The sequence below is a fragment of the Plecotus auritus genome (genome assembly GCF_963455305.1).
Source record: "Plecotus auritus genome assembly, chromosome: 8".
Lineage (NCBI taxonomy): Eukaryota > Metazoa > Chordata > Mammalia > Chiroptera > Vespertilionidae > Plecotus > Plecotus auritus.
The window spans coordinates 157,772,675-157,799,608 of NC_137782.1; positions in this window are offsets into that span (position 1 = coordinate 157,772,675).

Here is a 26,934-nt window from a genome sequence, read left to right on the forward strand (position 1 = left end):
TTTATTTTAATATACTTCACTTCAAAAATGTGGAGGTTTAAAAGAATGCAGGATATTGAAGGTATACTAGGCAGGAGTAGGTAGAGGAAGATTTCTTCCTTGCTCCCTCTCTCTCATTTTTCTTTCCTTCCAACCCTTTTCTTCCTCCCACAAATATTTACTGAGTGCCTGCAATGTGCCAGGGACTTTGCTAGATACTGGGAGAAAAATTGGCAATTACAATACCGCGGTATAAATACTCTTAGAAAAAGATATTTTTGAAGAATATAGGAGGACCTTCAACCCAAACTTGAGGAATGAAAAAAAAAAAAAAGCTCCAAAGAATTTAAGTTTCAATTTGAAGAATAGGAGATGTCAGAGTGCATTAAAGAGAGACTTTGGAACATTGAAAGGATTATTTACATTAAGTTGGCTTTTAAATAAGTAGTGAATTTATATTAAAAAGTATTAAGCCTTTAAATTTGTTTATTTATTGATTTTAGAGGGATTCGGGGCGGGGGTGGGGTGGGGGCGAGATGTGAAGGAAGTGAGAAAGAGAACCTTAAGGATATCTGTATATTTTCTAAAAAAATGTAAATTTTTACTAACTCATTTCAATGTTTCTAATTAGGCAAAGCATTCCCTACTGCCTTTGCAACTAATGTTGCTTCTCTATAGGAAATTTAAAGCCATTTACACCAGGAGTTCAATCATGCATTGGTTTGTACTAGTCTCCATTGGAATATCTACTTTTTGGAAAAGTTTGGTTACATGAACAATAATAAAGTCTTTTAAGCTCTAAATGTTAAATTTCATGTAGCAGTGATCAAAACAACAGAGTACTGTTTGTTAGACCGTTGTCTACCTAGCTGTATGGGTTGAATTTAGATAATCTTTATAATATTTAAGACTTCTAAAAACTATCTTATAGCTTTGTGTTTGGAGGTATTTTCTCTTGAAGAACGTAATTCTCCTTTGAAAGCAGCCTATGCTGGCACTAGGGGATAAGCCTACGGCCATTGGGGAACAATATTTTAATTACAAAAGCTCTGTTCAGCACATTATTTTTCTACCCACACAGTAATGAACTATGAGGGCAATTGAGACAACACTCTCTGTAGTCCTAACAGTACATCAGAAAGCTTGCAATGCGAAGTCAGAATAGCAAAGAGGAAGGTCACAAATCAAGTGAAATTAATAAAGCAAACTGAATTATCAGTGAATGTAGCCTGTAGGTAAACTTCCTCACGGACTGAAAACAGAAGCAACTTAGGGAACATTTTAAACAATGCCCTTGAGTAAACTGCATTTGATTCACAAGCTCAAATCTTCACAAATAAAGATGCACGATGTTTATTTATTTTCTTATTTCCTCCGCCATTCTCAGCAGTGTCAACTAATGATCAAATGTGCCCATGATCTTTTCCTTGTAGCTGCTTTTCCATCAGGGAAATAAAAATACTTTGCTGAAGTTAGAGATAATTTTTCGCCTCGTGTTATAAGGCCATAAACTGCTTGTTTATTTAGTGATTTTCTCTGTTGATAAATACAGTGCTCTGTCAAGTGTTGGCAGCAACGCTTCCCTTGTCATTAATGGGAGGTTGAAGTGCCTTGTACCTACAGGACATATGGTAATACTAATACTTTGTGTTTAGAGGTGTTTTCTCTTGAAGAACGTAATTCTCCTTTGAAAGCAGCCTACGCTGGTACCAGGGGATAAGCATGCTGTATCAACTTCCTAAGGCCATTGGGGAACAAGTTAACGAATGTTAACTTAATGGTAAAGGTAATGATAAGTAATACACCCCTTTTTCTTTCAAAGAGTTTCCTGAGCTTCTGTTTCTGGTGACTAGGGTTGGAATACCTACTATGTTTATTTCATGACACTCAAGGCTGGGTTTTGTAACACTGAACATTGGGTGGGAGGAGGCAGATACACCTTAAAAGGGTATATACAGGAAGCCAGGGTTCTTTTCCCAGGTTATTTTATTATTCAGCCTGCTCTTAGCTTCACTTAACTATTTAAAAAAATGTATAAAGTGTTATCTAAATATTCCACACGGATATTATAGGAATCTAATATAAGGCGGTTTTGTAAACTACCAAATGAAGAGTATTTGCAAACATGAAAATGCAGAGTACTATGAATTGTAACAACTGAAATTATTATCAATAGTAGTAGACAAAAGCTTCTTTAATTCTTACTTTCTCCCCTTCCAGTTTAAATTACCTAACTTGGCACTATTTTCGTTTCTTCTTCTTCTTCTTCTTCTTCTTCTTCTTCTTCTTCTTCTTCTTCTTCTTCTTCTTCTTCTTCTTCTTCTTCTTCTTCTTTTTTTTTTCAGATATCTAGTATCCTTAGGTTTACTTCTATATTAAAACACACACACACACACACACACACACACACAAACATCCACAAAAACCAAAACACTTCCTAAATCTAAATTTTACTTTCTTGTGACTATGATTTATTCTCATATATAATTAGTTTTTATTTTTTTTTTCACATTTTAATGCGCTATAGAGATTGATCCAAAGGAGTGAGGCTAAAATAGTGTCATAGAATTTCATGTAGGATGAGACCCTTTCTAGAGGTGGCAAACAATATGTTTTTCCCTAGTTCTCTGAATTAGGTTTTATTTATAACACTAGGGGCCCAGTGCACGAAATTCGTGCACTGGGGGGGGGGGGGGGGGCGGTCCCTCAGCCCAGCCTGCCCCCTCTCACATACTGGGAGCCCTCAGGGGATGTCCTACTGATGGCTGATGCTGTAGTTTGGCCTCTCTCTGTGGGAGGCGACCGGGCTGATCAGGGGAAAGCACCAGCCCCATCACCCCGCTGCTGCAGCCACTGCCAGCCACCACAGCCATCAAGGTGTTTTCATCAACACGGACTCTAGTCCCTTCACCATGAAAAAATGACAACTTTCTTTAGGCATTTTCAAGATGTGTCTTTCATAGGATATGGCATTTCTTTCTTTTTTTTTTTTTATCCTCACCTGAGGTTATGTTTCCATTGATTTTTAGAGAATATGGAAGAGAAAGGGAAAGACAGAGAGAAACATCAACGTGAGAGGGACACTTTGATTGGTTGCCTCCTGCATGAGCCCTGACCTGGGCCCCAGCCAGGGAGGAGCCTGCAACCTAGATACATGCCCTTGATCAGAATTGAACCCAGACCCTGCCGTTGGCAGGCCGTGGCATTATCCACTGAGCCAAACCGCCTAGGGCAGGATATGACATTTCTTAGCCCTCCAGCAGCAGACCTTCGTTTTTTTCTCCAGGAGTGTGGTGGAAAACCCTAGATCACCTTTTTGGATTCTTATACCCAAGTTACTAAGAATATTACCAGTGGCAAACAGGGAGCTTAGCCAATGAGCAGTCAGAAAAGGTGTTTCCTCTGTAGTTCACACCAATTGCTGCTTGCCTCTGATGGCCTGCTCCACCCCTGCCAAGGCACCAAGCCTCTGGCCGAGGCTTGGGGCCTGGGCAGGGGCCCCCCAGCTCCCTCGGATCGCCAGCTCTGCCCCCAGTTCCATCTGATCACCGGCTCCGCCCCTGCCAAGGCCTAAAGACTTGGGGTTTGGGCAGGGGCACCCCCAGCTCCCTCTGATTGCTGGCTCTGCCCCTGCCCAGGAGCCCCCTGGCTCAGGCCCTTCCCAGGTTGCTCAGGACCCACGTGGGGCCTACCTCCCAGTGACCTGGGTGCTGAGAAAGTTCCCAGGACCCAGGCTGCTGGGCACCTACATATACAAATTAACCTCCATCTTTGTTGGGTTAATTTGCATACTCACTCTGATTGGCTGTGGGCATAGTGGAGGTACAGTCAATTTACATGTTTGTCTGTTATTAGGTATGATTAACAATTGTCAAATATCTTGAGGAAGAGCTTCAGGTACTTAAATGTGTTAGGGTTCTTTCAAATTAATTAGGCTCCGATACATTTTTAAGATACTTTCCAAGGATTGGAGAGACATTGAGTTTGCCCCCAAAATGGCTGAGAAGCGACTTAGGACATGGAGAGATGAGATCTAGTGTGTAATTTATACTCACAATTGGTTTGTGAGCATACTGAGGTTAGTAATTCCTCATGTCACAGATGGAACAATTGGGTCCAGAGGAGTTGAGCCTCCTGTTCCAGATGACAGACAGCCCTGTGGAGGAGCAGAGACATGACAGATGCTGTGAACACTCTGTCTCCATAAGGAGACTGAAAGAGGTGACAGGCCAGACCCTTATTCCAACCAGAGATTCTCTGTCTTGTTTGGTTTTGCTTTTTCTACTTTTTATTCAAGGGTTCCTAATGAGATTTTGTTTGAGAAAAGTAAATGAGTTCAAATGCAAACGTTTATCAAACCAATTGATTAGACTGAAAGAACAGTCATTATTCCCAGTCACACTCCTGCCTCCCTTTGTAAACATCATTAATGATGATTCCATTAAAAAACAAAATAGGCAAATAGCATTAGGAAGTTAGTTTAAAGTAGTGGCTTTCAAATTTTTTCATCAGTAGTACATACCAAGGAATAGTGTAAAGTCAAGATATTTCAATATAAAAATACAAACATGTAACAGAAACAAAAATGCTACAAAGCAAAAACTCTGTGAATGCTGATATTTTATTCTGTTCTAGTCCATTAAAGTAGATTTTATGACCTAGTTTGTAAAAGAGGATTATTAATAATGCCATTTATATTTTTTTATTTATGTGTCTATTACGTTTAAGATGTTATAACAAAAGAAAGTAAAACATTCTAGCTTTAAAACTGATAGATAACATCATCTAATGCTGATACTTTAAAGGGGACTTTATCACCATTTCCAGAATTATTCTTTAGTATGAGTTATTTGAAGTCCTAGTACTTTACACATTGCACTAGAAATAGTTTTACGTTTGGAATTTCAAAATTTCAGAAACAACATTGGTAACATGAGTTAGGGTAGATTAAGTGACATTTGGGGTAGGAATCATTTCTTTGTGCAGTCTTAACCATTTCACACCAAAAATATCAAGTACCCAGGAAACTTCCAGAAAAGTAAAATATGCAGCATACTGCTTAGCATCTCAAGACCATGCTAAGACTTCCTGATGGCTGCTGAAGGGCACATGAAGAGTTATGCGTGACGATTTTCCATGTTCTTCCAGATTTTTCTTTCTCTTTCATTTAGTTTTCTCCTGTATCCTTTCTTTTATTTACTCCTTTTTTTCTCTTAACTATGCCTTAGGCTTAGGCATAATTGCAACTTTATCTCCTTTTAAATGGCAAATAAATCTAAAATGTTAAAGATACCTTGAGGGGTCAACCATCAAATCTCACAGAGAAGGTTGTAAATAGTTTAATTTTTAATTGGGAAATGATGTGTCTTTTTTCATTCCCTTACCATAGCACTTATCAGTTATCACTTCTTGCCTTGCATTATATATAGATGGTTGGCTGTTCCCATTCCCTTCCAACATAGCTATATATATAAAAGCCTAAGCGACCATTACAACTGGTCGACCAAATGACTGGGAGACTGGTCGCTATGACAACACACTGACCCCCAGGGGGCAGATGCTCAATGCACCCCTAGTGGTCAGTGCTCTCCTACAGCCAAGCTCCCACAACCAACCTCCCCACTCCCCCGGGCCAGCAGGCCCCAATCAGGACTGGGAAAGACAGTCCCGATAGGCCCCGATTGCCAGCCAGGCCAAGGGACCCCACCTGTGCATGAATTCGTGCACTGAGCCTCTAGTTTACTAAATATGTAAATGAATGATGAGCACATATTCAACTTGGAAATATTCATAATCTTATGCAGTTAGTTAAATTAATGAAACCAAAGATGACAAATAGTTGCGAGCTAGCTGACATTCTTCTCTGCTGGGCATAGGCAGACATCCCTGAGCATGGATCTCCTTTCCACTGGCTGGGGCTGGGTGTTAGCATCTTCCTCAACATTGTACTTTAGGAGATATGATTGGTGCATTAGACTTAACATTCTACATATAACATGGCTGCCATCTCTCTTATAATTGAGATCAATAAAGGTATGAAAAATTACCTCTTTTCTGTAACTCTGGTTAAATTGAGAAAATTGCCAAAGACACAGGTAAGTGAACTGTGGCCAAAGCAAGAGACCTGCTGGAGGTGACATCTATTGACTTTCTTTCTTTTCTGTTAAAACTTGATTCTGCTTTCTTCCTTTTATCTTCATTAAGTATCACAAGAAATACTTTTCTGGAAATGTTGTCTTAGGGAATCTATCATATCAAAGCTTTATCTGATGATAGTCTAATTGTTATTAACTTGAGATTATCTGTCTTCATGGCTACCAACTTCCCACGCATCTCAGAAATCAGCATCCAAAAGTCATGAGAGGAGAAAAATCACAAAATTGTATGCCATACACATGCCTGAACCCATCTCTCCCAGGAAGAGGCATGAGAGCTACCACAATAGGCTTAGACCAGTTCACGCCCTCCAGTTATTGTTGGAAGCAGATACTTAAAATTTATGGCCATTTGGAGGGAGTGAACAAAATTGGGTTCTGGTTGTGGGAAAAATTAGATAGGCAGTAGATGGTGTCTGCCACACGGCAGCAATATTACCATCTAATTTTTGGTTGCCTGGAGTCAGTATTGCCATATATTGCCAGAGCACTAACGTCTTGCCTCAGTCCCATATCTTGCCATTCCTTGCGGAAAACAAAAGAAATTTGATAATATCTTAGGCCCAGTTTTATCATATACAAAATCTATTACTTTTGAGCATAATATACCTTAATAATCTAGTGATAGGGACCTGTACATGAATTTTATTACAATGCTTTTGTTTGATTATGTTGCTGTAGAAATTTTATATAATAGAGGAAAGTACTCTTTCAAGTAAGAGTCAGGCTCTGGTGTAAACAGTCTTTATTTTTTCATATGAGAAATAGTTTTGAAGATGTAATAGAGTTGAACATTATAGTAGCTCTATACATGGAACTGGTCATGTCACATCAAATATGATAGAAAAATCCATTACATATGTATAATAGCATCTTCAGTGATACAACTAAGAGATGTACTTAATATTTGTAAAGATTAAATGCAGTATATTCAAATTTAAACTAAGAATAATATATCTACACATCTATATCTACTTAAATTGTGCACAGTTTATATTGAGTTGTATTTAGATTTTTATTATTATTATTTTTTACCCTCACCCAAGGATTTTTCCAATTGGTTTCCAGAGAGAGTAAAAGAGAGGGGAGAGGGGTAGAGAGGGAGAGAGAGAGAAACATCAATGTGAGAGAGAGACACACCGATTGGTTGCCTCCCATATGCAGCCTGACCAGGGCCAGGGATTGAGCTTGTAACCAAGATACGTGCCCTTAACCAGGAATCAAATCCATGACCCTTCAGGTCCATGGGCCGACACTCTGACCACTGAGAAAACTCAGCCAAGATGTATTTAGCTTTTTTACTCTGTGATTGCAGTTCTGTGTTGTTGGGGAGCACAAGAGACTTGATTGGAAAGTTGTAAAGAGGACATTCTAATAAAAGGGAAGTGTGTGGAAGGCCACCTGCCCTGTTTATCAAAATTCCAACTTCAGGGAGACTTAGGGGAGTGTCAAAGACGGTGCCCCTGGTTATTCCTTGACCTTTCCAAACAAGCCTGTGCATAGGCAGACCCCTGGCTGTTTACTGGAATCCTTATGCTTAATCCCTGGATGCCCTTGCCTAGAGAACAATGTAAACACATGTGTCCTCTCAAGATTACTTACCCTACTGATTGTATCTAAAGATAAAAATATAAAAGCCTAACAAGGCAGGCAGTCAAGGCTCTGGCTCCTTCAGCCGGGCCATCCCTTAGCCCTCTCTCCAACAGTGAAACTGTCAGAGTAATTTTTTCATCTGTCATTCAGGGGCTGCTGGTCAGCCCCGGCACTGTGTCTTATCATATTTTAATCTACTTCTGGGTACATTCAGGAAATTGCTTTGGAGTGCAGTAATATGCCTATAGAATCACATTATAATGATTTGCAAATAATGTCACCACCACTATTGCATTTTCCATTTGGAAAAGTATCTTATCTTGGACATTTCTCCTAAGGCAAGCAATAAACAATTTCATTAGAATAGTTTTTTTATGGTACATTTCACATTTATTGCTAGTTTTTTCCCAAGTCATCTTTGTAAATATGCAAGAACTTGGGTGATCAGTTGTCTTCAATTCTTCTGTATCTCCTACAATATGACTGTCTTTCTAAGCATCAAAATCAGACCTATAATGGGAAACTGTATGGATAACCTCACTGTCATAGTCTTCTTATGTATCCTTGAAATATAACCTTAGAGCAGTGGTTCTCAACCTTTCTAATGCCGCGACCCTTTAATACAGTTCCTCATGTTGTGGTGACCCCCAACCATAAAATTATTTTTGTTGCTACTTCATAACTGTAATTTTGCTACTGTTATGAATTGTAATGTAAATATCTGTGTTTTTTGATGGTCTTAGGCGACCCACAGGTTGAGAACCGCTAGCAGGGTTGCCTAAGACCACCGGAAAACACAGATATTTACATTACGATTCATAATAGTAGCAAAATTACAGTTATGAAGTAGCAACAAAAATAATTTTATGGTTGGGGGTCACCACAACATGAGGAACTGTATTAAAGGGTTGCAGCATTAGAAAGGTTGAGAACCACTGCCTTAGAGGGTCAAGTGAATTACTAATTGCAGCCTCATGTCTTCTAAATTTTCCATGGCTTCCATATGAGACTGGACCTGGGCTCTGCTGGGTACATTGACTTGAGAAAAAGCCATGTCAGACTTCCATAACTAACAGGAGGAGAAGAATCTGCATCACTAGAGATTGGATGACTACCATGTTTTCCCGAAAATAAGACAGTATCTTATATTAATTTTTGCCCCCAAAGACACGCTAGGTCTTATTTTCAGGGGATGTCTTATTTTTCAATGAAGAAGAACACGGTACACATTTATTGTTAAATAAAAATAAAGGAAATTTATTACCTGTATACGGTACGGTAGTACGGTAGTTGTCAACACAAACCAGACAAACTGTGAATCCTACAGTATCAAGAATTTACTCATTTATTCAATGACAATCATGTCATCATCTTCTGGAACATCATCATAACAATCCAATTCCTGAATTTCCTGGTGAATTTCTTGTGACTCCATTTCTTTCAGAATCAGTGGACCAAATCTCTCATGTTTAGCAATAGCACTGTCTTTAAATGAGTACTTGTCAAGGTAGCCTGCTCGCAGTGCATTTGCAATGCAACTGTCAGTGATTTTCTCCCATGAATTCTTCACCCAAGTCACAACTTCTTGCAGTTTAGGTTTCACAAAGTTTCCACGCTGATTTCTCTCCATTCTATTTTCAATGTAGTCATTAATTTCCATGCGCAAATTGTCTTTGAATGGCTTGTTTATTGCAATATCAAGAGTCTGGAGATAGGCCGTCATTCCTGCAGGAATCATTATCTGATCTATTTTTCTTTCGTGAAGAAATGTCTTCATGTCTTTAGCGCAGTGAGTGCTGGCTGCATCCCAGACTAGCAGACCTCTTTGGCTCCCTCGCATAATAAGCGGCAGCATTAAATCGACCCACTTCCTTATAACTGCTTGTGTGGCCCAGGCTTTTCCAGTTTCAAGAATAAAAACGCCCAAAACACGTTCAATCTTTTCCTTCTTGCCCTTAGAAATGATTAAAGGTGGGATTTTAGTGCCATCCAGACGAATTGCCAAAATACAGGAAACACGTGCACTTTCGTAAGCAGTGGAGGGAATGTACGCTAAGGAGGCACCCCGCTGTGCAATTGTTGTTTGAGATAATTGGCCCATAAACACTGCAGTTTCATCCATAGCAATCATGTTGGAAAGATTGTATTTAGAGAAGTCAGCATCATCAATAAAGGACTTGAATGCAAGTGCTCGCTTAATAACTTGAGTATCTTCCAACCTAAACAATGTTGTAGATCTTCTTAAAGACAGTTCACTTCACTGAAGGAAATTATCCAGCCAGTGTTGTGATGTTTTGAAGTCTTCAGGGGCTATGTCAAACTGTGGTGCCATTGCAAGGGCAAACTCTTGAATCTGAGCCCTATTCACAACCAAAGCCTTTGCTCTCCTGTCAACAATCCATTCACAGATCAGGTCTTCCAGCTTGGAAAATAATGGTTGCCGACCTGATCCACACTTGCGCTTTTTAGCATTTCCCTTGTCCACTTGTTCAATGAGGTTACCATACTCTGCTCGCCATTTTTGGACCAATCGGATACTCAACATCTTCTCTTTGCAGAATGCAGTAAGATTTTGGCCCCAAGAGTCTTCCACGATTCCTTTCTTGTACTCCACAGAGTAGCTTTTTCTTTTTGTGCTCATTTCTAGGGGTAAAAAAAAAGGAATTGGGGTATCAAGGTGGGGGGAGGGGGATCACTCAAAATGACACAGCGGGGATCAGAGGGGGGAATCAAAATGGCACAGGAGAATCAGAGGGGAGATTACCATTTTAGTAACACCTTTTGATCCTCCTATGTCATTTTGATTGTCCCCTCTGATCCTCCTGTGTCATTTTGATTGCCCCCTCTGATCCTCCTGTGTCATTTTAAGTGATCCCCCTCACCCCACCCCTGTGCCACTGAACACCTTCACCAGTATCCCCCCTACCTCTTTATCAGACATTTACCCCCTGGGGCCTGCCTGGGGACTGTCACTGGGCTTGCTGGGGCCTGGATCTGGGCTGGAGCAGGGTCTGCCACTGACTGAGAACCTTCAGTCATCATGAAGGCAGCCGCAAGCATCAGGTAGTGTCACCAGAGACAGACCAGCACTCACCACCTTTGCCGCGTTCCGTCCGCTCTAATCCTCCTGTTCTTCTACACGCATCTGCGAAAGTCTCCTCCTCTCTCCTGCCCCCGCGCTCACCGCTCACTCTGACCTCCGCTCTGCCTCCACACAGCAGTGACGTCAGGACTCCGCGTAATGTCACTGGTTGCTAGACGCCAGTTGGGGCGGCTCTAGCGACCAGTTTACGGTAAATTAATTTTCATTCTGAGACAGAGCCTGGGGCCTTATATTCCAATCAGAAGGAAACCTGTAAGTAGGTCTCATTTTCGGAGGATGTCTTATTTTCGGGGAACACGGTAGATTTACTTACATCTGTGATTATTTTGTTGTGAGGCTGAGAGTATGACAAGAAATAGTCTGCTCTTCCTTTTGTTGTAGTATTCACACGGAACTATCCAGGTTGCCTCCCAGGAAACATAAAGATATCTCCAGCTAGTGGAATAGGAACCTCTTTCTTACTGCCTTTGACTTGTTATTCTGCTGCTTTTGAAATGACTCAAAAAAGTAAAGAGATGAAAGGAAAGCAGTCTGCTGAGTACCTGAAAGAAACCAGCTTTTGGAGCAGAGCTTATAAATATAAGCTAATAAACAAGGTCTCAGGCTTCCACTGGGGGAAAAAAAAGGATAAAGGGACCAAGGAATTCCTTGGTCCTCTGTACTCACAGGATGTAGCTTAGTTGTTACAGGAAAAAATGAATAGAATGAACCTCTCTAGCCCCAAATTGTGCAGAGAGCATTTAGAGAAGGAGGAAGATGAACTTTCAGATATCTGTTAAGGGCAGAATATTTTCCCCAACATGATTGCTTTAGTTGGTGTGAATCCACCATTCCCAGGGGCCATCCTGTATACTATTGCAAGGTCAAGGCCACAGGAGAAAAAGGGGAAGTCATACGTCTGGGCTTTTCCTGGAATTGTTCCTGGGTTCCCAGTCAAGCTGATTTTAGAGATAAGAAAGACACTTTCAATGGCCTTACGTCTGTCAGCTGATGTCTTGCCCTCCTCTTTGTACCTGACACAGTTGTACTCCCGCCTTTATTTTTCATTGTTCTCTTTAGAGTATATGGCTTCCTATAGGAACCCGCCCCTCCCAGTATTCAGCCCATGGTTCAATATTGCTTAGAGAAATTTGAATGAAGGACATCTGGGCATGATGAGAGAAGCTCTGTGAACAGTTACAGAGAGCTTTTCTGAAACTTTTACTTCAGGAAGACTGTTTTATATCTCCCCTCAGTGCCCTCATCTAGTCAGTTCCAACCTTGGGTCACCTTCCTTCAATAAGTCTGAATTATTTTTCTCTACCCATCTTCAATATTTTATCTTGGTTCTGATAGATGATTATGTTCCACTTGAATATATTTCTCATATGCTGTGCCCCTCTTAGCAAGACAGAAATTGTGGAAAACTATTCTTGAACCATTAGGAAAGCTTTTTCTCATTCTGATATTCATCACTGCTTTTGTTATTACCACAATAGCAAAGCATAATCTTGCCCAAAAGGGAAATTATTGTTTCACATTCATAACTTTGAAAATACCTGACATGTGAAATGCTGAAGGCCTTTCTTTATTATTGTTTTTTCCTGATAAGCAAGAAAGTTAGATCATATGATTGATTCCTATGTCTATACCCCATGAACATTTTAATTACATAAAAATAGTTATAGTTTAAATTAGTGGGTACCTGGCATAATTCAGCCTTTATGAGAAGGAATGTCCTCTGGCCACCCCTCTGAAACAACAATGTACATTTATGTTATTCTTCTCATAACTAATATTTCTAAATAAGAAGCAGCAACAACAAATTCTGAGAAGGACCAATTCAAACCTGTAACTTCCATTGTGATTATTTTTAAACGTAAGGAGACAACCAATAGGATGTTTAGGGACACTACTAAAAAGTACTGGTTAGTTTTCTGAGTGAGGGCTTCTGAAGATGCACATAATTTATGAATTATTAGGGGAACAACGAGAATCAGGTCACAATGGGCTAAAGATGGAGGAGACCTCTCAGTACAGGAACAATTGATGCCCTAAAACAGTACGTGGAAGTTAGGTACTAAGGGAGGAAATGAGGATAATAAACTATGATTGCAAACCCCCCAAATAATCTCCTTAATTAACTGGCAATGCTCATATGATGCATACATGTAAAGGTACTTTGCTAATTTTGGTAAACTCCCAAAAATTATTTGATGAGAACTGGTCTATTTGTCAACTAATTTACTCCTAACTAGTACTCTTAAATGACTAGTTTGTGTGGAGTAGAAACCAAAGGTTTTTTAGAATTGCATATCATTTCAATAAGTCATCCACTTTCTTCAGGTTCCTGAAAGTATCAGCTCAGGGCATCAGTTACTAAGATCAATCATGATTATTATGAATCACTCCAAATTATTTTTGCATTCTTAAAATGGATTTTTATCAGAAAATGTTGGTGGTACTATTTGCCTAAGGCCAGTTCTGTCCATGTGACATGACTAGAAAATATGTGAGAGAGTTTAGATGGTATGGAAGGAAAAGCTACTGTTTGTTTGCTCAGTTTTGAACTGGTATCTTAGGAAGCAGTGAGAACTGAAGGGGTGGTGAGGGCTGTGGTGGGAGGGATAGGATCATGCAGCTAAATGTTTAATTTTGTGTCTAGGAAGAACAGGTTAAAAATTGGAAGTACTAACCTATCTGCTCTCACCTCATTGATTTTTCAGTGACTAGACCATGAACTGCTCCCACCTCATTCATAATATCTATGTCACAGTCACTTCACCTGTCAAAAGGATATAAAAGTGAATGAAGTAAGTGTTCTTTTTTTGTTGTTGTTTTGATGAGTAGTGCTTGTCATTTGCTGCCTGACTGAGGAAATGTGAGTGGAACTCTGGAAAGCTTTGGGATCTTTGAATTCTTTCACTAGCTAACCTGTTTGCTGGAGATTGCTTTGTTACCAAGAAGTGCCTTAAGATCCTGTTAATTTTACATCCTAACAAACAAAAATAACCAACTTCTGAGATAGATTAGTACATTTATGAAGCCTTCTTCCTTTAGCCACAGGGACTATATGACTCTTTTAAAACATACTTCTTTGGGATGTCTTTTACCCTGGAAGATGGCACTCGTGTTTCATCATATTAAATTATAGTAATTATTACAGGTAAGTGGGGGTGATCATTTATGCAAGCTGAAGCTTTGGTGACACCTTCAACTGGTCAGAAGAACCAACATTATCCGACTTTAGTGCACTGTCAAATAAAAGTATTCAGATTAAATTAATAATACAGAATATGGTAATCCACATGTAAAGTACAACCTCAGAGTTTTTGCTACTGGATATTTATCTGAAGGTTTGTTGTGAGAAAATTGTTCTAAAGATTGTCTAGAAAATGATTGTCCAATATATATACACTAGAGGCCTGGTACACAAAATTTGTGCATGGGGAGGTGGAGTCCCTCAGCCCGGCCTGCACCCTCTCCAATCCGGGACCACTCGGGGGATGTCCAACTGCTGGTTTAGGCCCGATTGGCAGTCCGACATCCCTCTCGCAATCTAGGACCGTTGGCTCCTAACCACTTACCTGCCTGCCTGCCTGATGACCCTAACTGCTTCCCTGATTGCCTGATTGCACCTAACTGCCTCTGCCTGCCTGCCTTATCACCCCTAACTGCTCCCCTGCTGGCCTGAACTCCCTAACTGCTTTCCCCTGCTGGCCTGATCCCCCTAACTGCTCTCCCCTGAGGGCCTGATTGCCTCTAACTGCTTCTGCCTTGGCCCCGCCACCCTGCCTTTGTCCAGAAGGATGTCTGGAAGGTCATCTGGAAGATGTCCTGCCGAAGCCAATTCCAGCATGTCAGCAGGGCTAAATCATCTGGAAGTGGCTGAGGGCATTTCCCCAAACCTGAAAAGAATGCATAAATGATTGCTTGCTGCCAGACAGCTGAGGGCATCTTAATCTATATGTTACTGCCTCCTACTGGCCAAACACCTGAACAGCAGTAGGCAATTCTTCCAATCTGACAATGGATTCTGTATACTAAACCTGGCCTTTGATGTATATCTACTTTGCCTTAGGACAATTTGTGTTAATAAAAATCAAAGGGTCCTGAGACAAGGGAAAACTTAGTTCCTTTAGCTAAGTCTTCTCTGGCCCCCAAATGCCTTCCAAAATTATGTTTCGTCTCTGGACTCTTCATTAATTTACACACAGTGCCTTCTCCAGATTGCTGAACCCTTCAAGATACTGGATTAAGACCACCAGCAATGTCCGGTCTAATTAGCATGTTACCCTTTATTAGTATAGATCAGCCGTGGGCAAACTACGGCCTGCGGGCCGGATCCGGCTGTTCTATCCGGCCCGCGGAGCCGAAAGAGCGGAGGGTTCTCTTGCTCTCCCCTCTGCTCCTTTACTTTGTATTTATATTAGTTCACACAAACACTCCATCCATGCTTTTGTTCCGGCCCTCTGGTCCAGTTTAAGAACCCATTGTGGCCCTCGAGTCAAAAAGTTTGTCCACCCCTGGTATAGATATAGCTTTAGAACGGTGCTTTCCAAACTAGGTTTCCTGAATCATAGTGTACACCAGGAATTAAGATGTTAAAAAAATTTGAGGAGAAAACAGTTGCTGCTCCAGGTCCTTTACCTTTTAGTCGTGTTTTAATTTAACACTTTAACGCATCATGATTTTGGAGCACAGTGCTTTGGCTTTCATTTAGATGTCATTTGGAGAAAGCCATTGTCCTTCATTGAGGGACTTCTCAGGAACAGAACTCTGGAAGTCATTGCTAAATGTACTGCAGGAATGTGCTTGAGCACCTAATTTATTATAGTCTCATTTTCCTCCTAAGGAGGTCCGCTAGGGAGAGGTTCCCTCAGGTCTCACAGTCAAATACAGTTGTGTTTTTTTCCTTAAAGAAATATTTATTACTAGAGGCCCAGTGCACAAAATTCATGCATGGGGGGAAGTCCCCTCAGCCCAGCCTGCACCCTCTCCAATCCAGGACCCCTCGGGGGATGTCTGACTGCTGGTTTAGGCCCTGTCCTGGGGATCGGGCCTAAACCAGCAGTCAGACATCCCTCTCACAATCCAGGACCCCTGGCTCCTAACTGCTCACCTGCCTGCCTGCCTAATCGCCCCTAACTGCCCCACCCGCCAGTCTGATCACCCCTAACAGCCTCTGCTTGCCTGATTGCCCCCAACTGCCCCCCTCTGCTGGCCTGGTAACCCCCAACTACCCCCCACCCCCCCGCTGGCCTGGTTGCCCCCAGCCTGGTTGCCCCATGCAGCCTGCTGTTCAGTCATTTGGTCGTCCCTCACTAACCCCCCTGTTGACTTTGTCACCCATGCAGCCTGCTGTTCGGTTCCATCCAGTTGTTTTGGTCTTGACGGCCCCTGGCTTTTTATATATTAGGATTGTTATTTAGTGTTAATTATGATTTTAAAATTCTTCTGAGAACTATACACTGAGGATTTAGATATGAGTTTGCTTTATATGGAGTGCTAGTAAGCTCAGAATCAAATTTGCCACTTTGCTTTAAAATACCTTAGTACATACTAGGGATGGTGGAAAAGCACTATAGAAAAAGTTTGGGACATGGAATGGGCTCCTAAAAGCCTCTCTGAACATTCAAATAAGATGTAAAGAAACTCCTGTCTTATTTAACCACATCATTTAGACTTATGCAGCCAAACTTAACCTTAATTTACTAATATACTGGTCTTCAAACAGATGTGTGTATAATGTAGAGGAGAGGCATAGATAGAGGCAGGCAGCAAAATTCAGGAAATACTTTGTGGAAGGGAAATTATTTGATCTGGGAGAAGTAAGAAAGTAATGAATTGGAAAAGCATCAAAAATTAAGTTTATTTTGGTTATAGTATTTTCCGACAGCCTAATATTAACTACTAGGGTGATACAGAATATTACCTCATGTTCACGTTAGTCAGAATATACAAATGCCTGCTTTGGAGAGTTGATTTCTAAAATATAACCAAATATTAGAGGAGCACAGATTTTGAGGTCCAGCAAGTCTATGTTAATGTTTTCTCTCTGGTTCTCATCAACTCTGATTTTTCACTTGTTATTTAATATATCGGAGCCTCAGTTTTTATTGCTATAAAATTTGAATAAAACATCTGACCCCCAAGCAATTATGAGAAATACATGAGATGATGCATGTATAAATGGCTAATGAGGAATAAATGAGGTAGTTCATCTTGGAATAAATGAAGTATAAATGAGATATGAGGAATACATTAAGATAAGTAGAAGTGACTTAACATCCTGCCTATTACAGAACAGATAGTCAATAAATTTTATTTTCCCTTTATTCTTTCTTCTATCAATTTTTCTTCTGCAATATCAAGAAAATCAAATAATTTGAACTTTTTGGGGAAGCACAAGGTAATTCTTAATGCATTTTTTCTTATGTTTTACTGCAATGTAGCATATCATGTTGAAGTACACTAAAAGACAAATTTTGTATGTTTAAGTTATAACTTCAGTGAAGATTATATTTATTTTAGGGGGATAGATAGAGCTTTTGAGGCCTTCCCAGTTCAATCAGCTCAAAGGTATATTATCTTTCAGGGGTTAAGCTAAAAGGAAATCTTTAATACCAGAAAGGACTTCTTTAAGAGGTATTTTCTGGGGGAAAGTACGTATGCTTAACCATAGCCAACTCTATTGTTTTTCTCGAATATTTTTATACAAAAGTTTTTATAGAAACATCTTGGCTCCCAGTGGAAAAAAAATATTTTTGATCTAGTGTGGCCATCTAGTCAATGCGATCAGCACATTAGAATATTTCCAAAATACATTTTTTCTATTGCATTTTTTCCCCTCCTAGAATAGCTCAGGGCCTAGAAGATATTGTAGAATTATTGTAATATATAATATCTCCCCATGCCATTAAGATGCTTCATTATTCTTCTCCATTCTGGTCTTGGAGTTCCTATATTTTGATGTCAATTATTTTCATGAATAGGAAATATATGAAGAATTTACAACTTGGGTGAAATACAGAAATCTTTTTTTTTTTTTTAATATATTTTACTGATATTTTACAGAGAGGAAGGGAGAGGGATAGAGAACTAGAAACATCGATGAGGGAGAAACATCGATCAGCTGCCTCCTGCACACCTCCCACTGGGGATGTGCCCGCAACCAAGGTACATGCCCTTGACCGGAATCGAACCCAGGACCCTTCAGTCCGCAGGCCGACGCTCTATCCACTGAGCCAAACCGGTTTCGGCAAAATACAGAAATCTTTTATCTTGGATTAATGGACCTCAAAGCTTTCCCCAGTCATTGTCTTTAGTATTTGTTTTAGGTTCCCAAACTGCAATACGGTTTCAATTTTGAAACCATCGTTCATTTCTGTTATAATCTCCTCTGTTCTCTATAACTTGAGTCACCTTTCCTTAATGCCCTAGCCCACTCTGGTTACAGAAGTAGTTTGGCTCCCAATGAGAAAAATGTAGGTTCTGAATGAAGCCAGCTACATTACTGGTCTTATTCTGACTGGTGGGCAGGCCATGTGCTACAGTTAACTGGATTTCTTTTTCATTCCATTTTACCCGAGTACATTTCTTGGTTTTCTTCTCTAGATCTTCATAAAGCCTATCTTCTTCTGAGCAGTTCACTAAGAGGTGGCATCCTATGTTTCCCAGGGCATTTCTTTTGTGTTTCATTTACTTAACACTGACTTCTGACCTGTACTTACACTTATTGCTCACCATGACTATACTTGACATTGACTATTTGTCCTTAGCTATGGTTGTAGATGGGATTCATCTTGCTTGCCTGCCCATTCTCCAAGTAGGTCTTCCTTATACCGAATTCTGACTCCTTCTAATTTGGTCCACATTGTTGATAACTGAATTCCCGCTCTGACTTTTCTGTCTTAACTGATTTTCCTGGACTGGATCCTTCAACTTTCACCTCTGTAACTCTAATTTCCAGTAGTTAGAATAGAGGCTAATAAGTTCGAATAAGTATATTGTTGGTATTTTGTGCAGGTAGAAACAGAAGATTAAAAATATTGAACTACTAAGAATAAAAAAGTTTGAACTACTAAGCAGCACCTAAATGTGGCATTTGGTAAAATTGTAATGAAAGTCAGGTGTTTTGTGAGTATTCTTCTACTTCCTCTTAAGATGACCTTTTTCTCTTTCTCCCTTTATCCTCCAAAACATTCTAATCCTTAAATGCCCTAGGTCATCCAATTGGGAGCTGATAAGAAAACTTTAAGTGTTAATGAAACATGTTAATTCTCCTAGAATATTTGCATGATAAAAGAGCACTGTAGGAAGGATCTTGGACTCCAATTGCATTACTTTACAGAAAAATATCTCCTGTGCTTTTGGATTTTAATGACTAAATTATTTAACAAAAATTAGGAGTATAAATATGTGGTTATTAATTTTTTTAAAAAAGAATGACACTTATAGAAATGGATCTATATCACCATCATTTTCTAAATAACAGGAAGTTTTAATAAGAAAAAAAGTAGAGAGGACATCATCTCAAAATAAAATATAGTATTTTTCAAGACAGGTGATACATTATTAATTTTGAAAGCAGTTAATTTTATATAACATTTTGTTTCGTATGTGCTTTTTTACTAAGAGTATTTCAAATTGGCACACTTTCATAGTAAATAAAGTGAAAGGAAGGAAAGAAGGAAGAGAAGCAAAACCAAATGTTCAGCTTTTTCTAGAACACTGATTTTTTAAGTCACAACTGTTGTTGAAAATCTAGTTTCATGTACGTATATTTATGACAATATTGCATTTTATTTGAGTCCTGTGCTTTTGTAAAGCAAGGATAGTTGGAAAATACACTGCCCCTGATCCCCTGCTCTGTTCTGAAAAATTGCTAGGCTAACCCCAAAGACTACCCTACCCTGGTATATTTCAAGAAAAGACCCACTCCATCCCTCCCCATCCTCAAAAAGTGCCTTGTTTTCTCTCTCTCCTTTGAGATATTTCTCATTAGTGAATGTTTTCTCCCTAATGCAAAAGCCTGAATAAAATCACATCTCCTTAATTGCCTGGTACATTTAGTCTTTCACAGTGAAAATATCCAACCTCTTTGATCTCCTCCTCACCTATTTATGTTGATCTATTCAGCACTGTCTTTGAACTCAGAGAAGTCAAGGCTCAAATGCTTTGTCTCCTTTCTCCTTGACAAAAGAGAACAAAAAGGCAGGGAGACTGGACTGGCTACTGTTGTCTCCTTTAGACACTGGACTGGGAAAAATATATTTTCCTGACAGGGATGTTGTATCCTTGTGAGTTGTTTTGGTGTGGTGTGTGTGTGTGTGTGTTTGTGTGTATTTCAGAGCTGATAAATGGTAAGTGAATGGCTTCAGTTTATAAAGTAACAGTCTAAAAAATAATAGTTTTAAATTTTCAATTTTAAAGTAATAGTTTAAAACATGATTTTCCTTAAACCTTTAAATTTAATGTACAAATGTGATTATAGTATTTATAAATCTAGCAAGCTTTAAAGATCACTATGGGGGGTGATACTTTTCAATCAATTCAAATGAAAATGATTCAACTTATTTAAATAATCAGACTCATTTTTAGATTTAGTCTGTTAAATTCATTTAAACCTTTAAAATATGTTTAAATTTGTTCATCCTTTGATTTTTGCAAAGAACAAAGTACATTTGATCATCTATATACCTAATTCTTTTGCCAGGGTTAAAAGACACTTATGAAGGAAAGGGCTCTACCATTTCAGGTAGGGTAGCTTTCCTGTCCCACAGGAGCTGGTACAGCTCATTGACCCCAAGTTTTTTTGTTTGTTTGTTTGTTTTTTGCTGAGATGCTGGGCAGACCTCATTCATCTTGAATCACTTTGAGAATATGGAATCTTGCTTCTAATTGTTCTATGACAGCAATTCTTGGTCTAAACTCTTTAAATTCAGTTGGTTTCTAATTTTCTCTGATTTGAGTCTACAACATCTCAGAGAAGTTGCATATAACTTCCTTTAACCAATCATTCCTTGATCATTGAATGCTATATTATTTTTCACATTCTTCTTCTATGAATGGCCACAGCTCTTCTGTGGAGATTAAAAAGAACTGCAATTAAATTCTAAGTATCTTCCAATGACCTGTCTGTCTGTAAGATAACAACTTCTCAGATCCAACTAATTCCATCATCAATCCACACACACTTCTTCATGGAGTAGTGTTTGTAACCCACTGGAGAAGACGACCACAGCATTGGACCCAAGAGTCCAAGATTCTAAAAGGCAGAGAGAAGTAAGGCAAACATAGATTATGACCTAATTGCTAAATAATCTTTGATCATGTACCATAGCTTCAGTTTCTTCAGCTGTGTAATACTTATTACAAGGTGTGCAATAAAAACTGAGATCATAATCTTGGAAATGTTTTTATAAATAAAAGTCATGAAGCTTATATTATCATATTTACATTTTTCATCATTGAGATAGAAATAATAATTCTTTTAAAAGTGAACATGTAAGGTGTATTTTATTTTAATACATGTATTAAGAAATATGAAATGACAAGAGGAGTCCTCAAATTTTGTGAGTGAGTATATATCACAGAAGAAAGTGGTCTTGGGTAATAAAACAACCTAACTCTGCTAAATAGATTAGGTGACACAAAATATGTATTGCTTCTGAAGTAAATAACATATGACTTAGGAGAATGAGCTGATGAGCCAATTTCTGGGACTGAGGGGCTAGAACCTTTTACAAAAAATAAAATAAATCCTAACAAGTGATCTTTGTTCCACCTTCAGGACTTTTCTATTAAAGTGATAAATGCTTACAAAACAGATATCCAGCTATATAACCAAATAGATTCTTCAAACTTTTAGAAATAAAATTACTTTTGGATAAAGAATAACATTTTAAGCCAGAATAGATATATGAAAAAAGTTTTAAATACAAACCTTCTTTTTGAAGTTGCATCTTTTGAAGTTAGATGCTCAGTCTTAATCTCAAGAGTGGGTTGGATTTATAGCCACATATCAAATGCTCAGAAGTTCTTGGTTGTCTAAGCGTGGCTGCCCTCACCCAGACAGCTAGACTATAAAACACCTGGTTGATTTAATTTATTCTGGTGCAGAGAAGCAAAGTTGTATGAAACAATAAAGGAAAAGACTTCCCAAGGCAAAATTGTGATGTGTTCAGAATTTCGTTGTCTTCTCATTGTCCTTGTGGCAGCTGTTCTTTCTTGGCCTCCCGTGCATTCCCAGTGCCCTCATCATCAGAAGGTACAGAGTGATGCTTCTCCAGGGGTCCTCAAACTACGGCCCGCGGGCCACATGCTGCCCGCCGAGGACATTTATCCGGCCCGCCAGGTGCCGCTGCCTGTCCTGCTTAGCAGCCGACTCGTCCCGGGCCTGCAGTGCGCATAGGAATTTGTTCATAGTTTTTTTTTAAACTATAGTCCGGCCCTCCAATGGTCTGAGGGACAGTGAACTGGCCCCCTGTTTAAAAAGTTTGAGGACCTAGCATCAGTTCATCAACCCATGGCTTTATTTATAGGATTTGTCAACCCCACCACCCATACAAACTTGATGGTTTATCTGTGCCACTCTCTTTACACTACTTTTTAGATGAAAATTTGTTTTAGTAAATTGATTGTATATTATACAATATATAATAGTATATTGCTCAGAGAAGTCAAGTAGTCCTAGATCACAGTCAGATACATGCCAAAATCCATTCTCAAGCCATCTCTTATCAGGAATATTCAACTTAGACTGTAACTTAAGTAAGAAGTAAACTTCTCTATATTTGAACCATAGTATAGTTTTGGCTGTTTTTGTTTGTTTGTTTGTTTTTACTGCAACATGGTCTGCCCTAACAATTATACACAATAAGTAAATGGCAGAGCTCATAGTTGAGCATAAGTAGTTTGTGTCTGGATTCTATGTTCTTAACTCTAATATCACACTATCTGTCTAAAACTGCTGTAGATGCCAGAAATGTACTTCTAGGATTTTATCTTGTTTTCCCCTTATCTCATCTATTGATTCTGCCTTAAATTGAGCCCTTTGATTTGATGATTTTTATGCAGTATTTAGAGAGTATTTGCCTTTTACAAGAACATACATATAGATTTTTCTTTAACATCTTAAGATGTTTATTCAGCAATATCTCTTTCACACAATATATATTGTTGTGTTACTTTTTGAAAATAGTATATTGCATTAAAAATTATTGCTTTGCTAATTCTTGCCTGTTATGTATATGCAATTCTAAAGTAATGTTCCTTCCCCACTACCAGAGGGTTATTATTAGGCTACTTTATGGACCTGATCCTCTTTTTTATGTCACTTTTAATGTCTTCTATAAGTCTCTCATCTTCATTCATATGACAATAAATATCTCCCATTTATTAATATAGGCTTCATGGTTAATTTCAACTACATGTGATAGGCTTCCACAAATTTTGTAAAAATTTAGTGTATGTTAAAGACAGAACCCTAAAATTTCCCATTAATTTCCTCTAAGATAACTTTGGTCAATAACATTGAAATGTACTTCTACATACTAGTAGAGCTTGGTATCAAACATGCAATGGTTTCATGAAGGTAGCAGACAAACCATAGAAGAAAGATGAATATAGTGGCAGCACGTTGGACACGGGCAGAACTCATCTTGATTTTGCCATTTAAGAACTTTGTGAGATGGCATGGCACCCTGTGTCTCTCTGGGGAGAAGCTTCTCATTAGTGAAATGACAGACTTCGATGATGCTTAACATTCTTCTTGCAATAAAATTCTATGAACCTCATTCTAAGCCTGAAGGTAAATTTCAATGACGTTTCCTGCTGGGCCAGATGTCCCAGAGAGCAGCCCTTGATGCATAAGCTTATAGAATATAAGGTCAGTGTAGCAGGCAGGGTGAGGTCAGTCAAATGGAACCCATTCTAAATTGTTCATTAGAATGAGTTTAATTTGAGAAAAATGTTTAAAAGGTTTGAGAAGAGCTGAAGAGGCAATAATAGGATGCTACTCCCAGTTCCTGTGGTGGAGGGATTAAGGGAGAAGGTGGTATTACCAAAACCCAACAGCAGGACTATCTGAGAAGAGTTGGCATCTCATGGTAGGGGCCTTGCTAAGCCAGTGCTACTAGAATCATGGTGGGAAGAGTCCCTTGAGTGAGATGGAAACATGATGGGAGGGTTCCACGAATGAACTCGAGCCACAAAGAGCTACAGCCAATGCCAGAGATATTTCTCAGTGTAAAGCTTTCAGAGAAATTCTATGGCTTCTTCTGTCCTCTGCCTCATCTAAAACCCTTCCAGAGCCTCCTGTGGCTCAACTTTAACGGTAAGTCGGTGGATAAAGAGTCCTAGCTCATGTTTGTTACAGGGTTCAGTGCCCTGTCACAAGGAACATAGGAAAAGTTTTAACTGCTTAATGGAGTGAATACGGGGTGTCTGTCACAGACTCCCTCACTTCTATTTCAGTGGAATTTTTATCATAAATTTCAGCCTGAATGGCCATCTAGTTGTTTCTTAGCCCCAGCTCCTCATTAATCACCCATGGCAACTAAACCAAAGACACCTGCTCCTAAATATTTCTCCACAGTTTCCAGCATCACAGTCACCTCCACACCAAATATTGATAGGATGAACAAAACCTTCATGCAGGGAGCCAGGATAAATAGAGTTGTTCTCGAGCCAGTTATCAAATATAAGCCTCTTTCTATAGTGGGAAAAGAAGGAGTATGGACCTGCTGTGGCAACAGGAGTAGCATGTCACTCCACTTTCACAGGCAGAAGCAGGTGTAAGAAAAAGCCACCAGCCTTGACTATGGTGGTGCCTCTGCACTGCAGCCACCAAGAAGGGCCTCCCCCACTAGCTGGTTTGGCTCAGTGGATAGAGGATCGGCCTGTGGACTGAAGAGTCCTGGGTTGGATTCCAGTCAAGGGCACATGCCCGGGGTTACGGACTGGATCCTCAGTGCAGGGCGTGCAAGAGGCAGCCTATCAATGATTTACTCTCATCATTGATGTTTCTATCTCTCTCCCTCTCCCTTCCTCTCTGAAATCAATAAAAATATATTTAGAAAAAAAAGGAAAGAAAAAAAATGAAGGGCCTCCCACCCAAGAGTAAATAAAAGCCATAGTGCCTCATCTGAATTGGAGCAAGGGGATTCCTTTCTTTTTCTAGTTTCCCACCAACCAATTATGGTACTAGACACTATTTTTTTTTATTGTCTAAAGTTTTACATATGTCTCTTTTTCCCCAATTAACCCCATCTCTCCCCAGTCATTTCCACCCTGGGGCAAGCCCCTAATGTCCCAGTGTCTGTGTTCATTGTTTATGCTAATACGCATGCATACAAGTCCAGAGACAAATGGCAGGGGAGGTGGGGGGCAAGGTTAGAGGGTACTAGACACTTGACATAATTTCCCAGATCATCTTTCCACTTTTTTTTAAATAAGTCTTTATTGTTCAGATTATTACAGGTGTTCCTCTTTTTTTTCCCCCATAGCTCCCCTCCACCTGATTCCCCACCCCACCCCACCCCATGCCCTTACCCCCTGCCACTGTCTTCATCCATAGGTGTAAGATTTTTGTCCAATCTCTTCCCGCACCCCTCACACCCCCTTCCCCCTGAGAATTGTCAGTCCACTCCCTTTCTATGTCCCTGATTCTATTATATTCACCAGTCCATTCTGTTCTTCACACTTTTTATTCACTTGATTTTTAGATTCACTTGTTGGTAGGTATGTATTTGATGTCATTTTGTTGTTCATAATTTTTATCTTTACCTTTCTTCTCTTCCTCTTCTTAAAGAATATCCTTCAGCATTTCATGTAATCCTGGTTTGGTGGTGATGAACTCCTTTAGCTTTTTCTTGTCTCTGAAGCTCTTTATCTGACCTTCAACTCTGAATGATAGCTTTGCTGGGTAGAGTAATCCTGGTTGTAGGTTCTTGCTGTTCATCACTTTGAATATTTCTTACCACTCCCTTCTGGCCTGCATAGTTTCTGTTGAGAAATCAGCTGACAGTTGTATGGGTACTCCCTTGTAGGTAACTAACTGTTTTTCTCTTGCTGCTTTTAAGATTCTCTCTTTGTCTTTTGCCCTTGGCATTTTAATTATGATGTGTCTTGGTGCGGTCCTCTTTGGATTCCTCTTGTATGGGGTTCTGTGTGCTTCCTGGACTTGTAAGTCTATTTCTTTCACCAGGTAGGGAAAGTTTTCTGTCATTATTTCTTCTAATAGGTTTTCAATATATTGCTTTCTCTCTTCTTCTGGCACCCCAAAAATTCAGATGTTGGTACGCTTAAAGTTGTCCCAGAGGCTCCTTACACTATCTTCATATTTTTGGATTCTTTTTTCTTTTTGTTTTTCTGGTTGGGTGTTTTTTGTTTCCTCATATTTCAGATCTTTGGTTTAATTCTTGGGATCCTTTGATCTACAGTTGAATTTCTGTATATTCTTTATTTCAGACAGTGTATGATTAATTTCTGACTGGTCCTTTTCCATTTTTTTGGCATTCTCATTAAGGTCCTTGAAGGTCTCACTAAGCTCCTCGGAGGTCTCATCAAGTTTCTCGGCGGTTTTTAGAAGATTCTTGAGTAACCTTATAAATGTGGTTCTGAACTCTTTGTCGTCCAGTAGTTGGCTTTCCTCCATTTCTTTCATTCGTGACGTTTCTTTGTCTCTGCATTTTGCTGCTTTCCTGTGTTGATGAGTGGCTTTGTGTAGTAGGTGGCCTATAGGGGCCAGTAGCTCAGCCTCCTCAATCACCTGAGGTGGACGCTCTTGGTGCACCCCTTCATGGGCTGAGTGCAAAGTGTTGGTGTAGTTAAGCCTTGATTGCTATTGGTACACTGGGAGGGATTGACCTCCAGGCCAATTGACTGTGAGGACCCGCTGTGTCCATAATGGAAGAACTGCTGCACTGGAGACACGCTTATGGTACAGGACTTGTTTCAGTGGGGCTTTGGTGCTCACTGAGTCTGCCTCTTGAATGTGTCACTTATGGATGTGAGGAGTTGAAATCTGGTGTCTCACACTGACCACTAGGTACACTGGCTTCTGGATCTCCAATGGGGTGCAGGTCAGCTACTGTCTGAGGCCACCTAGCAGGTGCTACA